The sequence below is a fragment of the Barbus barbus genome (assembly GCF_936440315.1).
Source record: "Barbus barbus genome assembly, chromosome: 29".
NCBI classification, from domain to species: Eukaryota; Metazoa; Chordata; class Actinopteri; order Cypriniformes; family Cyprinidae; genus Barbus; species Barbus barbus.
In genome coordinates, this window is record NC_136757.1 from 13,538,399 (window position 1) to 13,551,018 (window position 12,620).

The 12,620-nt window shown below is 42.1% G+C and overlaps 1 pseudogene across 1 annotated transcript in view; it reads left to right on the forward strand.

Moving 5' to 3' along the window:
* LOC306849080 (importin-11-like) overlaps positions 1 to 12,620 on the forward strand; it is a 259,336-nt pseudogene that overhangs the window by 58,290 nt on the left and 188,426 nt on the right. The window contains exons 8-11 of the transcript in view: positions 5,572 to 5,642; positions 5,743 to 5,935; positions 6,283 to 6,435; positions 10,884 to 10,927. The product of the transcript in view is annotated as an importin-11-like (transcript). The remainder of the gene's footprint in view (positions 1 to 5,571; positions 5,643 to 5,742; positions 5,936 to 6,282; positions 6,436 to 10,883; positions 10,928 to 12,620) is intronic.

Here is a 12,620-nt window from a genome sequence, read left to right on the forward strand (position 1 = left end):
CGAGATAACATATCCGCTCCTTGGTTCAGTCTGCCCGGCAAGTGCGCTGCTCTCAGCGAGCGCAGGTTGAGCTGATCCCACTCCAGAAGGCGCTAGAATGAACTAGAATGAACTAGAATGAAGAGGCGCTTCGAGGAGAGACCTCCCTGGTGATTTATATAGGACACCACGGACATGCTGTCTGAGCGGATAAGCACATGGTGTCCCATTAGCTCTGGCAGGAAAAACTGGCAGGCTCGACATACTGCTTCTCTAAGCAGTTGATGTGGAGACCTTTCTCCGCCTTCGACCAAAGGCCAAAGGTTGGTTCGCCATCGCACAGCGCTCCCCAACCTGTGTTGGAGGCGTCTGTCTTGACAGCTTTCCTGTTGCAGACCATCCCCATGGTCACGCCCTTTTCCAACCATCGTGGGTTCTTCCAGGGGGCCCTGATATGCAGGCGACCGTGTCGCCATGCGTGGGGTGGAACCCGTGGTTTCAACCAGCGCTGAAGGGGCCGCATGCGGAGCAGGCCCAGCTGTAGCACAGGCCATGAGGCCCAGCATTCTCTGAAACGCTTTGATGGGGCGAGCGGTGCCGCTCTCGAAGGAGGCCGCAAGCTTTTGAATGGCCAGAGCGCGTTCTGGCGCTACCACAGCTCTCATTTGAACTGAGTCCAGAACTGTCCCCAGCAACGACACCCGTTGGCTGGGAAACAGTGCGCTCTTGGCAAAATTGACCCTGAGCCCCATGCGCTCTAAGTGGCTGAGGAGGAGGGTTCTGTGCGAAAGTAGTTGCACCTCTGACTGGGCCAGAATGAGCCAGTCGTTGAGGTAGTTGAGAATGCGGATTCCCATCTATCTTAGAGGGGAAAGAGCCGCGTCCATGCACTTCGTAAAAGTGCGTGGGGCCAGAGACAGTCCAAAGGGAAGGACCGTGTACTGATAAGCCACTCCCTCGAAGGCGAATCTCAAGAATCGTCTGTGATGGGGGGCTATCTGGACGTGAAAGTATGCGTCTTTCAGGTCCAGAGAACAGAACCAGTCCTCTGTGCGAATCTGCGAGAGGATCTGCTTCAGTGTGATCATCCTGAACGACCTCCTCATGAGGGCGCGATTCAGGCGTCTGAGATCGAGGATGGGCCGGAGACTGCCATCCTTTTTGGGAACGAGGAGGTAACGGCTGTAAAAGCCTGATTCGCTCTGACCTGGAGTAACCTTTTCTATGGCTCCTTTTCCCAACAGCATCATCACTTCGGAGCGCAGAACGTGAGCGTTCTTGCCCTCTACAGAAGTGGAGACCACGCCGCTGAAGCGCGGGGGTCTTCGAGCGAATTGGAGTGAGTAACCTCGTTCTATTATCCTTATAACCCACTTTGACACCCGGGGATGACTCGCCAGGCCTCGGCCCGCGTGGCAAGGGGCTGGATAAACTCGAGCGATCGACCGCACTGAGGCAGGACGCTCGTGATGGAAGGAAGAGGAAATTTGCTCTCTTTTCGAGAATGTTTGTTTTATTTTGTCCGCTATAACAGCGGATGGTTGCAAGGGCGCTTGTACGGGCCCTGTGTTTGCAACAGACACAATGTCCTCTGCACCCGGCAATGAACGGGGTAGGAAGAGGCTCAAGAGAGGCTGTTTGGCGGGCGGTCCGGCCGTGGCGGGACTCGGCCCTCTCCTCTTCCTGCCCTGCAGATCAGGAAGACGCCGGAGGCACAGGGTCCAACACTATCCTGGGTCGGGGGCCCTGGCGCTTATGAAAGGGGTGGCGTCTGGCGGAGCGGGAACGCCCTCGCGTCTGCTGAGTCTTGGCAGGTTGAGGGGCGGAAACAGGAGGTGGAGGCTTCGCAGGCTGCTGAGTCGGCGCAGGTTTAGGGCGACTAACAGCAGCAGTAGAGCTCGAACGCTTGGGCAAGAAGTGTCGCATGGCTTGTGACGCCTTATGTGCCTCCGTGAAGTGCTCAGCGAATCCTTCTACCGCAGTGGAAAAAAAGAGGCCGATGGGGGAAATCGGGGCATCAAGGAGGGAGACCATGTCTACGTCCTTAATCTCCGTTAACGTGAGCCACAGGTGGTGTTCGAGCACCACTAGGCTGGCCATGGACCGTCCTATCGCCTGGGTGGTGGTCTTAGTGGTGCGCAGAGCCAGGTCTGTTGCACTTCTCAGTTCCCTGAGAGTCGCAGGATAAGGTTCAGACTCGTCCATAGCAGCGAGGAGTTTGGCCTGATAGACCTGTAAAACCGCCATAGAGTGAAGCGCCGAAGCCGCCTGTCCAGCTGAAGCGTAGGAGCGTCCAGCGAACACTGAAGTGGTCCTGCATGGCTTGGAAGGTGGGCGGCTTTTGCCTTCCAGCCGATGGCAGTGGGTGGGCAGAGGTGCGCAGCCACTGACTCATCCAATGGAGGCATCTTGTTGTACCCTTTTTCTTCAGCACCGTCAATTTTAGTGAGGGCGGATGAAGCGGAAGTACGGAGGCGGGCGGAGTAGGGGGCGTACCATGATTTCATCAGCTCGTCTTGAACTTCAGGGAAGAACGGCGAGGGTCGCTGGCGAGGGGCCTGACGGCACCCCGGCATGAACCATTCGTCAAGACGGCTGCGAGAAGGCTCCTCTGGTGGAGACCAATCCAGTCCTCTGGTGGGACGCTGGTCAGGCTGGGAAAAAAGGACGGGAGAAACCTCTCTCTGTGGCGAGGGCGAGGCACGCGGGACCTGAGCCGGCGTGAGCTCGCTCTCAACCGGGCACTGAGATCCTCTGTCCCGCTGTTTTTTCCTCACAGGTCCCTGAGAGGAAGAAAACGGGAGGGCCCGAGGGGCGGAGTCGCTCTCTGAAAAGAAAGCGATCCGCGAGTGCAGTGAGGCGAGACTGATGTTCTCGCAGTGAGAACAGTCAGAGTCAACGAGCGCGGCATCCGCGTGGGATTTACCCAAGCAGGAAACGCACTCGCTGTGGCCGTCATCGGCCGCAATAACGGCGAGGCATTTGAAACAATGCCCCAATTTGCTCTTTTAGAGAAACGTGAGATATCGCCAGATGGCGGCAACGAACGAGACCGGGCTTCTGCGGTGCTGGAGCGCGAGGAAAAGGCGGCGTTTGTTTTATACACGCTGCACGAACCAATAGGCATGCAGTTTCACTGCGTGATTGAATAAGACTTCAGTTCAGGAGAAAAAAGGCTTTTTTCCATAGCGTCTTTAACAAGACGCAGTACGAGTGGAGTATAGATAGGGAACTGTGATATCAACCTGTCTGCTCCCATGAGGCAACCGAGTCTATGTACATCAATTAGGCTACTTGTATGACAGTTCCGTATTTTCTTTTCACCACAATGTACTGAGACTTTTTTTCCAATAAAATTTTATTCAAAGCTATTCCCATTTGGGAAATAAAGTGAATTGGATTTGGAGGAGCTACCATTTAGGAGAAATTAACATTTAATTTGAGGATTTTAAGTTTTTAATCCTCAGCCTATCCAGAGATAACAGCCATTTTTTCAGGTTACAGAGTTCAATTATGTGATATTGAGTGAAGAAAAAAAAAATTCCTGTTCATTTTTGAATGTCAGTTTAAGTCATTGACCCATCTACAGGTTTTTTTTTTTTTTTTTTTTTTAAGACTATTAAATAAATTTATATACAAAGCTGTTCATTTTGAAATATTAGTGGGTGCTTATACGTTAACATGATCTTTTCTCAAGCTTAATCGAAACTAATATTCTAAGTAAAAAGGATTTGTACGAAAATAACTTTTAGACATTTTTGATTGAGATCACAAGGTTAATTCTGATGGGCTGGGATTCTTTATTGCTTGAATATAGAGTGCATAGTCAAAGGCCGAACTAATTTATTTCTGAAAGATCACCACTTCAAAGGCTCAAACTAAATTTCTGTTCAAGCAAAAGACAATAATGCCATATCTGCATGGTTTCACCTGGAGACACTATGCCCTGCTTTTCCCAGACTCGTCGTGCATGAGTTATATATCATCAGATGAGACAGAAGCAAGCTGTTATCTACTGGTGATATCACAGACAATATGTTCTCCTGGCTGGGCTGCAGGTCAGGTTCCATTCGGCCTGTTGGTATTTCAGTGTGGATGAGAGACTTAGCTTATGAGCAAACAGAATGTGAAATATCAACTCTGGGCCAGATAAGGTCCCCCAAATAAGCCAGGCTTTTTTGGTTCTATTCATTTCTTTATTTCTCTCTCTACACAAGACATTGATGCCCAATCTCCTTGAAAGGTTACCCTGCTCTATCACTCTGTATCACGCTGTCCTGAGTGCTAACTTGTAAAGAAACAGTACGAAACAGTGGTTTTGTAATTTTTGGCTTTTGTTTTACTGATTTAGCCAATGTAATCAATATAATATAATAATTATAATTTGTTTTATTTGTCACATACACAATTATACAGAGTATAACCAGCAGTGAAATGTGTGCTCTGCATTTAACCCATCCAAGTGTACACTCAGTAGTGAACACACACCTGGAGCAGTGGGCAGCCAACGCTGCAGCGCCCGGGGAGCAATTGGGGGTTCGGTGCCTTGCTCAAGGGCACCTCAGTCGTGGTATTGAGGGTGGAGAGAGTGTTGGTTATTCACTCCCCCCACCTACAATCCCTGCCGGACCTGAGACTCGAACCCACGACCTTCGGGTTACAAGTCCAACTCTCTATCCATTAGGCCATGACTGCCCCTTTAACAAGAGATGCTTTAAATACACAGTTCACCTAAAAATGAAATTCTGTTTTAATTTGCTCATCCTCATGCTGTTCCAATCCTAAATTAATTACTTACTTCTGTGGAACACAAAAAGTGAATTTTGGCCCCTCTTTGACATATAATAAATGTGAATAATAGGGTCTTTCTCACAGTGTAGTTCTAGGAAGCCAGCAGGGTGGTTCATAGAGAACCAATTTCCCCGTCAGGTCATTTTCCTGGTTGCATTCGCACCGACTGTGTCACTGGTAGTTCCTATAGAACTGTTTTAGACTGTACTCTGAAGTAGGAGCTCATTTAGTTCCCCCAAATGGAGTTCCTAGAACTAAAACAATTCCTAGTTCCTGTGGTGCGAACAAAAAGTCAAAAAGTGAGTAGTTCTGCCAATAGTTGTAAGAACTATGAAAAGGTTATTCCTGTGCGAAAGCCCCTACTGAGGGCTGGGGCTGTCAAGCTTCAAAATGACGAAAAAGCACCAAAAATATATTATAAAAGTAGTTCAGATGTCTTCTGCGCTAAGGCAGTTAAAACAAACCGTAAACTTTGTGCAGAACAGACCCAAAGTCAGAAAACCCTCCAGTGATCGAATCAGTCAGAGAATGGTAATCCGGAACTGGATCAGGCAAACTTGTGAACAAATCATTCAGACAGATTTTGAACCTTCATGAAGAAGAGCTAGATTGTGTTTTCAGTGAGTTACAGCTTGAATTTCAATCTGTTTGGCCTTTAGAAGACTGAGAATACCACAAATGGACTGCTATGATATTTTATGGTGATTTTTGTCACCATAACGGCAGCTCCAAAAGGTTTTAAACAACATGTGGGTGAGTAAATAATGATAGAATAAATGTTTTTTTTTTTACTATTTGCAGGCCGGCAAGTTGGACCAGGCAGTCTTTGCAGGGAAAAGCTTGAGAAGACCATAATTTTGTTCACCAAAGTTGTAAGTCTAAAAGTTCAGTCAGTTAGAGGCCAAAGGAAATAATTATACCTTGAGATGTTGTACTCCTGAACTGTGGTTAGCCTCTTATGCTCTTCACTAGCTGCTGGACTTCCTGGAATATCACCCATGGCCTTTCATTCCTCTCATTCAGCGTTCGCTGGAGTTTGCGGTCAGCTACGTGTTCACCGAGGCTGGCGAGGGAGTTGTTTTCGAGCGTTTTATTATACAGTGCATGAACCTCATCAAGATGATCGTCAAAAATGATGCCTACAAACCTGCCAAGAACATTGAAGGCAGCGTAATAACTTTGGCATGGCGTGCCTCTGTTTTAAAGTTCTAGCTTATTCGAATAGGAAAAGGATAACAGCCTTTAAACACATCAAGGGCATTTCTGAGTTGGTAGAGGGCAAGAGTGAATCAATGAGATGTTCATAATGAAATCTGGCTGTTTGGTCATGACTGAGGTTCCCTAGATAGAGATTGAAGTAAACTGATTTAAAAATGCCTCCCGTTTTAATATTTTATTGCCTTACTAATGGACTGGAGGAGCACATGAGATGTTTTAATGAATGATATAATATCTTGAACATTACTATATGCATAATTGTATATTAAAGTGATGTTGCTATATGCATTGCAGACAGTAAGCCGGAGATCCTGGAGGCACATAAAATTAAGACCGCATTCTTTACACATCAAACGCTGACTGAGATTGGCAGGAGACTGGTGTCCAAATACTTTCTGCTGACGGGGGAAGAGCTAACCATGTGGGAAGAAGACCCAGAGAGTTTTGGTAAATGTGAATTATGAACTCAATAAGATATAAGCTGTGAAACTTTTTGTTTCTATTTTTCTGGGCTGTTTGCCATTTATAATCAGAGAGATGGTAGAGATGGGGAGTATAATTTATACATGAGACAGAATCTCGAATCCCAGATGAGAGCCACAGCTGTACGAGGCAGGAGCATGTGCACTAACTGCTAGATCACCAAAAAATAATATATATATATATATATACACACACACACACACACACACACGGACACACAGTGGAGCAAATAAGTATTTGATACACTGCCGATTTTTCAAGTTTTCCCACTTTTCATCGTAGGTACACCTCAACTGTGAATATAAAACAGAATATAAAAAAAATCCAGAAAGTCACATTGTATGATTTTTTTAAATAATTAATTTACATTTTATTGCATGAAATAAGTATTTGATACAATAGAAAAATATAACTTAATATTTGGTACAGAAACCTTTGTTTACAATTACAGAGGTCAGACGCTTCCTGTAGTTATTGACCAGGTGCACACACACTGCAGCAGGGATTTTGGCCCACTCCTCCATACAGGTCTTCTCCAGATCTTTCAGGTTTTGGGGCTGTCGCTGGGCAACACAGAGTTTCAGCTCCCTCCATAGATTTTCTATTGGGTTTAGTACCTTGAAATGCTTCTTACGGAGCCACTCCTTAGTTGCCCTTGCTGTTTGTTTGGGGTCATTGTCATGCTGGAAGACCCAGCCACGACCCATCTTCAATGCTCTTACTGAGAGAAGGAGGTTGTTGCCCAAAATCTTGTGATACATGGCCCCATCCATCCTCCCCTCAATACGGTGCAGTCGTCCTGTCCCCTTTGCAGAAAAGCACCCCCAAAGCATGATGTTTCCACCCCCATGCTTCACGGTTGGGATGGTGTTCTTGGGATTGTACTCATCCTTCTTCCTCCAAACACGGCGAGTGGAGTTTATACCAAAAAGTTATATTTTGGTCTCATCTGACCACATGATCTTCTCCCATGCCTCCTCTGGATCATCCAGATGGTCTTTGGCAAACTTCAGACTGGCCTGGACATGTGCTGTCTTGAGCAGGGGGACCTTGCAGAATTTTAATCCATGACGGTGTAGTGTGTTACTAATGGTAACCGTTGAGACTGTGGTCCCAGCTCTCTTCAGGTCATTGACCAGGTCCTCTCGTGTAGTTCTAGGCTGATCCCTCACCTTTCTCAGGATCATTGATACTCCACGAGGCGAGATCTTGCATGGAGCCCCAGTACGAGGGAGATTGACAGTCATCTTGAATTTCTTCCATTTTCTAATAATTGCGCCAACAGTTGTTGCCTTCTTACCAAGCTGTTTGCCTATTGTCCTGTAGCCCATCCCAGCCTTGTGCAGGTCTACAATTTTGTCCCTTGTGTCCTTAGACAGCTCTTTGGTCTTGCCCATAGTGGAGAGGTTGGAGTCTGATTGATTAAGTGTGTGAACAGCTGTTTTTTTTTTACAGGTAACGAGTTCAAACTAGTGCAATTAATACAGGTAATGAGTGGAGGATAGGAGGGCTTCTTAAAGACAAACTAACAGGTCTGTGAGAGCCAGAATTCTTGCTGGTTGGTAGGTGATCAAATACTTATTTCATGCAATAAAATGGAAGTTAATTATTTAAAAATCATACAATTAGATTTTCTGGATTTTTTAAAATATTCTGTCTCTCACAGTTGAGGTGTATCTACGATGAAAATTACAGATCTCTCCATTCTTTGTAAGTGAGAAAACTTGAAAAATCGGCAGTGTATCAAATACTTATTTGCCCCACTTTATGTGTGTGTATGTGTGTGTGTGTGTATATATATATATATATATATATATATATATATATACGCATACATACATTACATACACACGCACCAATGTAAGACAGTATATTATTAATATTATATACTTATTTACAAGAAATATTTCTTTAAAAATGTTTGGTAATTAAAATTCAAAAAGATAATTAATAAATTAGTATTTGTATAATTATTAGATTCAATAGAAGGAAACAGTTATAATGTCATATTTAATAGGCATTAATGGAGTTAAAAACTACGTAATTACTAGGGGTGTAACTGTTCACAAAATTCACTGTTTGGTTCGATACTACACAGTGGTGTCACGGTTTTGTTCGGTACGGAGGTAACTGGTTACGTCGCAATGTTGGAAATATTTCGGTTTTAAACCAGGAAGGCGAGCCAATGGATATCACACACAAGTAAAGTGCAAACTTTGTGCAAGAGTTATGTCAGTGAACTTCTTAATCTCAGTCAGTTCACTATGCAGAAAGTGAAAGTAAAAACGGAATTGAGGAATGACCGAGCTTTCGGCGTCTGATGCTGCATATTCTCTCAAAGACAACGAGAGATGAATCTACTTCAACATACTGTATGCTGATAACGGTAGGCCTATATAGCTAACTTTTATTTATTCCCTTAATATTTGTAATATTAAAGTGAAAACAAGAAGAAACATATTTTGTGTTAAACAGGTTGTTTTTGAAAGTCGGTGCTTGAAATAAAAGCTTTTTATTTAATTGATTCTTACTGATTTTAATATTTTAATTACCCTTTTTCACAGTTCTGCGTTTCTGGCTTCCAGATTGGTGCTTGCAGGGTAAAAGTTTTTTCCGGTGATCACAGCAGCCGTACTTAACAAGAATGAATTCGAGAATCAAAGTCTTTTTTTACAAATTAGATCCTATGAAAATGCTTGAACTGCCGACACTGTACTCTACAAAGCGCAAACATTTCACAATTAACTGTTTGGTCAGCTCGGGTCATCACAAATACAAGTTTGTTTAATTCTAAATCGTAGCAGTTATAATTCAGTTTTAAGTAATTTATCATGATGTGGTGATTCGAGGGAAATGACTCAGTAAATTGAGATAATATGCTCAAATGTACCGGAGATCAAAGACTATAGAAAAAAGGGACATTTGGGCTGCCTTGTTGAACGCAGTGGCACTGAGAACATTATATTTCATCAAATTGTTTTTTTTCCCAAATATAATAGAATTAGTTCAACGAATCGAATCGTTCGGTTTGTAATGCGTACCGAACTGAAAACCTCATACCGAACGGTTCAATACGAATACGTGTATCGTTACACCCCTAGTAATTAGGTAATTTATTTAAAATGTGATTGCACATACATATATAAGTATGTTCTTATAACTGTTAATTTTTTTGCTGAAAAACTTTATCTACCACAGACCTTAAATTATAATCATATTCAAACTGCCATTCTGAAATCTCACAGGATGTTCTTTTCTAAGTTTTAGAACAACAAACTGAACCGTACTGTTTCAGGGGTTCATTAATGATGACCATATATGGCTCAACCTGTCAAAAAGGAAGAGGACAGCTTAATCTGAATGCATGAATTAGTGAGGTGAAAGTAGCTATGCCAACAGATGTACAACCCGTGAACTTGAAGTCAAGAAGCTGCCCTTTCCTGTCAGTTAACCGAGCCCTGTGTTATGTTATGCCCAGAGATGCTGAACCATACCTGCCACAGTAATTTTACACGTGTAATTCCTCTCAAGGAAATGGGCTTCGCAAAGTACAGTTGGCCGTAATTCAAAATCTCTTGGTGTACTTTGCTGGTGTCATTTTCTAATCTATATTGCCATGGTCCAGTGATTTTGTTTCTGGCGTTGGGAATGCCAGTTGCTGATTCGTCCAGGGGTCCTGCTGTCAAGGTAGCTTAATTGCGATTAATTCAGTGACTCAGCAGCAGACGGAATTGTTCTGGCCTGTTGATGACCAACCCTTAGGAATATAAGGTGGCTAGAGATGGTAGCGGAGGTGACATTATCACTTTTAATAACCGGATCATGATTGAATCATGGGTAGAGAGAATCCTGCCACATCTGTGGGGTGCAAAAACCAGGATATGGTTTCTGAGAAAGGCTTGCTTATGTTAGAAATTGTGAAGGTTAAAAGAATAGTTATTTACCGACCCTCATTTCTTTGTTCAGTTTTTTTTTTTTCTTACATGGAATATCCTTCCTACTCTTATCAATATAATCAAAGTGGATGAGGACTGTTACTGTCAAACTCTAAAATGACAGTGAAGCACTGTAAAAGAATCATGAAAATTGGAGAAATTCAGCTCACTGACTCAATGATTCAGTCGCAATGGTTAACACCCTTCTGGAGTGAAAGATTATCAGTGAATGCCACAAAGTACTGGAATATTCTGCTCGAGTATGATGATTTTGCTTTTTGAAGCTTGACAGCCTCAGTCCTCCTTCAGCCCCATTATATTAAACAGAGTGGACAGAATATTCTTCAACAAGTCATACGGCTTGAAATGACATGAAGATGAATAACTGGCTGAATTTTTATTTTTGGGGGAACTGTCACTTTAAAGTGCATGATATATGTTGTGACAAGTTGTGTTTAATGTTGTTTCTTTCTTCAGCTGTGGAAGAGACAGGCGGTGACTCCTGGAAGTATAGTTTGCGGGTAAGTTACCTCTCTTCTTCCATGAAATACAGTTTGACTGATTTTATAATTATTATAATGTTCAAAGCTGTTTTTTGCATATGGAACATTTCCATTTGCTCATCTTTTGGTAAACCACCTTACAGAGAGATGTAGTCCAAGGTCAATGGAAGTGTCAGTAAATGCAAAGTGGCTGAGTTAAAAGGTATCAGGGGTCTGTCTCATTTCTGTGGAATTTACATAAGGGGGCAGTGACTCTACAGGGTCACTTGTTACTGCCCTCATGCGACTTGATTTGCATTACATGTGGCTTCCTACTTAATGTGGCTTTTATGTCCTGGCTTTAAAATGACATTGGCTGACTAAACATAACCTCAAGCGAGAGTAGTTTTACATCACATTTGTCATTTACTCGATGAAAGACGCCGATGTGGAGTCACTTAAGCTTCAAGTAATTTCGAAAGGGAATGTCTTAATTATGTATTGGGCTTAAATAGTCTTTCTGAGTGCAAATATTTGTTAGCAGTGTGAATGTTGCACATCAGTCGAAAGCAGTGGATCTCAACTTGTTAGTCGCAAACCTAAAATGTGATGCATGTCTGTTCTGATTGTGTTGTGGATAGCAGGAAAAAACTGTGGTAAATGCAAATAATAAATGGCAATTAACCATATAATTGGGCCTTAAGAAAGATAGCAAAGGCTATTTTTTTTGTCAAAAAGAAAGAAAACACTCTTGTCGTTAATGTAAAATTCTCTGTGTTTGCGTCCAATCAAATTACAATATTTTGGCATACATTTACTGTTTTTGAAAATACTGTGTTTGACAGTAAATATAGTAGTAGGTAGTAGCATGATTTTTCTGATAAAGGTAGCCATTTGATTTGCTGTTCTTATTTGTATTAGAAAATAAGACAAAACAAAATAAAACTGCGATTTATTTATCAGTATGACTATATAAAAATAAGTATAACCAACAACAGTAATACTACTGCCGTTACTACTACTATTTCTTATTAACAAAATATAAGACAAAAAATAAAAATAAAAAATATTTTTAAATGTAAACAGAATAGTAAATAGTGCTATTGTTATATCACAGTATATATATATAATAATAAATAAATAAACAACAATTAAAAAAAAATGTAAATGTCATTGAGTTTCCTGAAAGGTGTCTGTAAGTAAAATGTAGTAGTAGTAGTAGTAATAATAATAATAAATAAAATATTAAACAAAATACAAAAAATTACACTGAATAGTAAATAGTGCTATTGTAATATTTCACAGAATAAATATGACCCTGAACCACAAAATCAGTCATAAGTAGCACGGGTGTATTTGTAGCAATAGCCAAAAATACATTTTATGGGTCAAAATTATGGATTTCTCTTTTATGCAAAAAATCATTAGGATATTAAGTAAAGATCATGTTTCATGAAGATATTTTGTAAATTTCCTGCCGTAAATATATAAAAACTTAATTTTGAATAGTAATGTGCATTGCTCGGAACTTTATTTGGACAATTTTAAAGGTAATTTTATCAATATTTGGATTTTTTTTTTGCACCCTCAGATTCTAGATTTTCAAATAGTTGAATCTCGGTCAAATATTGTCCTATCCTAACAAACCATACATCAATGGAAAGCGTATTTATTCGCCTTTCAGATGATGTATAAATCTAAATAAAAAATAAATTGATCCTTAAGACTGGTT